Source organism: Polyodon spathula, chromosome 31 (genome assembly GCF_017654505.1).
Source record: "Polyodon spathula isolate WHYD16114869_AA chromosome 31, ASM1765450v1, whole genome shotgun sequence".
In the NCBI taxonomy this organism is placed as follows: Eukaryota; Metazoa; Chordata; class Actinopteri; order Acipenseriformes; family Polyodontidae; genus Polyodon; species Polyodon spathula.
In genome coordinates this window covers 7,411,768-7,417,337 of record NC_054564.1, presented here as the reverse complement: position 1 = coordinate 7,417,337, position 5,570 = coordinate 7,411,768, and positions in this window count along the sequence as shown.

Sequence of the window (5,570 nt, the reverse complement as noted above, 5' to 3'; positions counted from 1 at the left end):
AGCAAGCTGTTAGGTTGACAGGGTGATTGCTCAATTCGTTTTAAATGGATCGTAAGCAGAAAAGGAAATCGCCATGACGCAATGTGCAACTGGCCTGTACTGTGTGGCCAGACTGCTACATACAGTGCCAGGGAAAGAGAGAGAAAGGGAGCGTCTGTGAGCAGGGCTATTCAACAGCAATTGCTTCATGATAACTAAAGCAAACAAGACCTGGAGATTATCATGATTGCTCTTATTATTATTATAGCGTTTATCAGCATCGCAAGCATTTTTATTGGATGTGAACTTGGAGAGTCGATTGCAAATCATAAAACAAAACAACCATTGAGAGAGGGCACCGGCCAATGGCAGGCTGTGAGAACCCTGCCTCAACCAATGAGAAGCTGGCAACGGGCAAGACTGTCACTTCCAGAGGGTAGGCCCGAGGGGATCAGAGGTATGCTTTCACACAAGGCTAATCAAACCCTGGGTTTTGGGTCAGGGTTTATTTAAAGCCCAGAGTGGTGGAAGCCTTTCTGCTTCTCTTCTCGTGATTTTCACAGGCAGTTTCTCAGGCTTTGTGCTCGCCAGGGTGCCATCCCCTGGGTCACTTTTGAGGCTGAAACAGAATTTTCCAATAAAACCGAAGTCTCGGAACAAAGAATAATTTTGAGCTTGCAGAGAATTACAGTACGCCCCCTCTTAAAACAATGTCTCGTTTTTTTGTTTTTGTTTTTTTCATCTGCTTTGCATTTATTAAAAGTTTCACCATCTTCAAATTGTTGACTTTTCTTGCCTTTTTTTTTTAGATGTTCCTTCTCTGAACCGTTTGGATCGATTGAATATACAGCTTAAATCCCAGCTGGTTTTATTGCTGACTGGAGTTCGAGGGTTCATCTTCATCTGATTGTATTTCACATCATTTAAATCCCTCCAAAAAACACGAACGCAGAGCCAGCAGCCCACGACTGATGACTGATTGACCCAAATCCAGATACACTCAGAAGTCTCTTTTCACCGTCCCTGCGATCCTGCCAAACTATTGCGCCTGCTGTGCAGGAAGTAGAACAGATCCCGTTATCATTCTACCACTGCACGACTAAAGCTCTCCTCCCAGACTTTGTGTCTAAATAAAAACACTACAGCACCAGCCAAAATCACTATGGGACCCCCGTCGTATTGGTTATTTACTGTAGGAAACGACAGCGATTTTGGATAAGCCTCGCCAAGTAAACTCTGCTTACCGTCAAAAGATCTGAGCAGATCGCAGTCTGCTTTGAAGGCCTGACAGGGCCTGACCCTGCCGCCGCTTAGCAACCCGAGCCCAGCAGGGGGCGCTGCTACAGTAAAAACCTGTACTTGTAACAAGCACAGCAACACAGCGGACGAGGCTACGGGTTCAAATGCAGCCATTGCGAAAGGCACCAATCTCTCTGTAGATATTTGGTTTATGCCAATCAGGGAACGTCTCTGCTATTCCTGAGGCAAAGGGAGGCTGTCGGGGGGACTGGAAACTGCAGGATGTAAAGCTCCAGTGTGCTGTACTGTTCAGGAACCAGCTCAGTGCTGGAGTATCTCTTCCTTTTCGCATTCCTAATATGACTAAGATTAAGGGGTTCCCTTAGTGGTGCACCCCTGGGTTGCACCACAGCTGGAAACACACCTGGAACAGTAGCGTTATAGCAAGGGTAATTATGGGATTGTCACGGATAGGTTAACGAGAAAAAAAAACTCCAGAAAGAACAGGAAACTCGGCCTATCAGCGGGAGATCCAGATTGCTGTATAATTTTAGATGGCACCCGAATAGTTAATCCCGGAATGAAGGGAGCTCGGATCTCTGTGCTTAATTGGTGTAATTTCGGGAGCAATTAGGATGTTCTGTACCAGCCTGGATAATGGGAGTCGGCTATTTGCAGAATCTCAAAAATGCTCTGTCCTATCATCCTGAAGTTGCTGTTATCGTAAAGCTGTTCGTGGCTAATTTGTTTAAATATGCAGTCAGAGAGAAATTGTGGAGTGTAATGGACCATTTCAGGCTATGCTATTACTGTACAAAATAAGCTTTCTCTCAGATCCCCATTACAGCACTGAGTTCTCTACACTAGACTGTATTGAATTAGCTGCTCTCAGATCCCCAGTACAGCACTGAGTTCTCTATACTAGACTGTATTGAATTAGCTGCTCTCAGATCCCCAGTACAGCACTGAGTTCTCTACACTAGACTGTATTGAATTAGCTGCTCTCAGATCCCCAGTACAGCACTGAGTTCTCTATACTAGTCTGTATTGAATTAGCTGCTCTCAGATCCCCAGTACAGCACTGAGTTCTCTATACTAGACTGTATTGAATTAGCTGCTCTCAGATCCCCAGTACAGCACTGAGTTCTCTATACTAGACTGTATTGAATTAGCTGCTCTCAGATCCTCAGTACAGCACTGAGTTCTCTATACTAGTCTGTATTGAATTAGCTGGCTCTCAAATCCCCAGTACACTTCCTGATATTCCTATGGATAATTTGGCATGGACTGGGAAGGCACGTGTTTCTTTCAGAACCGCACATCTGATCTAGGGAGTTGTGCTGTTGGCTGTGGAGAGAGGGGCGCCAATTCGAGGTTCTGTACCCGAGGCAAGCCTTGGAGTGGAACGAGAGGCAGGACTGGATGAGCGCAGCAGAGGCTGACAGGCTGTAAGTGTCGAGTGCATGTACGTGGCAGAGCGGGCCTCCTGCAGCCGTCACTGTGCTCCTCAGGGAAGCCGTCGATTGATGCGCTGTCCTGACAGAATAGAGAGGAGAAAAACACCTGTTCCATCTGACAAAGCCTTTGACCCAGGCAGACACCGTGGCATTGTAAACTGGAACGATGGCACTGCAATCCGCACTGAAAAACGGATTTACCCAACAGCGCTCTCGACAGCACTTTAGCATGTTTATTTTTCTAGTTTTCAACTCGGTGCTGGGGATCTGAGAGCCAGCTGATTCAATACAGTCTAGTATAGAGAACTCAGTGCTGTACTGGGGATCTGAGAGCAGCTGATTCAATACAGTCTAGTATAGAGAACTCAGTGCTGTACTGGGGATCTGAGAGCCAGCTGATTCAATACAGTCTAGTATAGAGAACTCAGTGCTGTACTGGGGATCTGAGAGCAGCTAATTCAATACAGTCTAGTATAGAGAACTCAGTGCTGTACTGGGGATCTGAGAGCAGCTAATTCAATACAGTCTAGTATAGAGAACTCAGTGCTGTACTGGGGATCTGAGAGCAGCTAATTCAATACAGTCTAGTATAGAGAACTCAGTGCTGTACTGGGGATCTGAGAGCAGCTAATTCAATACAGTCTAGTATAGAGAACTCAGTGCTGTACTGGGGATCTGAGAGCCAGCTGATTCAATACAGTCTAGTATAGAGAACTCAGTGCTGTACTGAGGATCTGAGAGCAGCTAATTCAATACAGTCTAGTATAGAGAACTCAGTGCTGTACTGGGGATCTGAGAGCAGCTAATTCAATACAGTCTAGTATAGAGAACTCAGTGCTGTACTGGGGATCTGAGAGCCAGCTGATTCAATACAGTCTAGTATAGAGAACTCAGTGCTGTACTGGGGATCTGAGAGCAGCTAATTCAATACAGTCTAGTATAGAGAACTCAGTGCTGTACTGGGGATCTGAGAGCAGCTAATTCAATACAGTCTAGTATAGAGAACTCAGTGCTGTACTGGGGATCTGAGAGCAGCTAATTCAATACTGTCTAGTATAGAGAACTCAGTGCTGTACTGGGGATCTGAGAGCAGCTAATTCAATACAGTCTAGTATAGAGAACTCAGTGCTGTACTGGGGATCTGAGAGCAGCTAATTCAATACAGTCTAGTATAGAGAACTCAGTGCTGTACTGGGGATCTGAGAGCCAGCTAATTCAATACAGTCTAGTGTAGAGAACTCAGTGCTGTACTGGGGATCTGAGAGCAGCTAATTCAATACAGTCTAGTATAGAGAACTCAGTGCTGTACTGGGGATCTGAGAGCAGCTAATTCAATACAGTCTAGTATAGAGAACTCAGTGCTGTACTGGGGATCTGAGAGCAGCTAATTCAATACAGTCTAGTATAGAGAACTTTCCATTTGTGCAGCTGGACCTAGAAAAGTTAAAATGTTCCCCCCTTCAATTGCACAGACCAATGTTTCACTCTTAAAGATTATAACATTATAGAAAACAATTTTAACATGTGTGTGTGTGTGCATGTGTGTGTATGTGTGTACATTGGTGTTTCCTAAATCAACAGCGCTCTCCAAACATGACCACATGGAAGCAATTATGTGTGTTTTTATTGAGTTCCAAGGCTTTATTAATCACCCTCTGCTGCTCCAATCTGTTTGTGAAGAAGTACAATTTGAAATGACCATTTCATTCATCAACCCTGAAGCTCTGAGCCGGCTGTCAGTCTGGGAATGGATAAATGAGGTATGATGTAGGGCTCAAATCCTTCTCAGTAACATATCCCTGACCTGCTCTAACCACTGGCACCTGAGCCCGACCTTTATACAGTCTAGGATAGAGAACTCAGTGCTGTACTGGGATTCTGAGAGCAGCTAATTCAATACAGTCTAGTATAGAGAACTCAGCGCTGTACTGGGGATCTGAGAGCAGCTAATTCAATACAGTCTAGTGTAGAGAACTCAGTGCTGTACTGGGGATCTGAGAGCAGCTAATTCAATACAGTCTAGTGTAGAGAACTCAGTGCTGTACTGGGGATCTGAGAGCAGCTAATTCAATACAGTCTAGTGTAGAGAACTCAGTGCTGTACTGGGGATCTGAGAGCAGCTAATTCAATACAGTCTAGTATAGAGAACTCAGTGCTGTACTGGGGATCTGAGAGCAGCTAATTCAATACAGTCTAGTATAGAGAACTCAGTGCTGTACTGGGGATCTGAGAGCAGCTAATTCAATACAGTCTAGTATAGAGAACTCAGCGCTGTACTGGGGATCTGAGAGCAGCTAATTCAATACAGTCTAGTATAGAGAACTCAGTGCTGTACTGGGGATCTGAGAGCCAGCTAATTCAATACAGTCTAGTATAGAGAACTCAGCACTGTACTGGGGATCTGAGAGCAGCTAATTCAATACAGTCTAGTATAGAGAACTCAGTGCTGTACTGGGGATCTGAGAGCCAGCTAATTCAATACAGTCTAGTATAGAGAACTCAGTGCTGTACTGGGGATCTGAGAGCAGCTAATTCAATACAGTCTAGTATAGAGAACTCAGTGCTGTACTGGGGATCTGAGAGCAGCTAATTCAATACAGTCTAGTGTAGAGAACTCAGTGCTGTACTGGGGATCTGAGAGCAGCTAATTCAATACAGTCTAGTGTGTAGAACTCAGTGCTGTACTGGGGATCTGAGAGCCAGGTAATTCAATGCATGTCACGTTGTCTTTTGGGACTGGGTCACTGATGGATCTGCCGGACAGTTGGTTCCCAACGTGCTTTGTTGTTGTCGTCGTCTTCCCCCGTCGCCTGTCACTCTCCTCGCTCCCCTCGCAGTGTATTTGGAGAATGCCCCGCTAGCTGCCTGTCGTGCCCCACGGAGATGGCTGAAGAC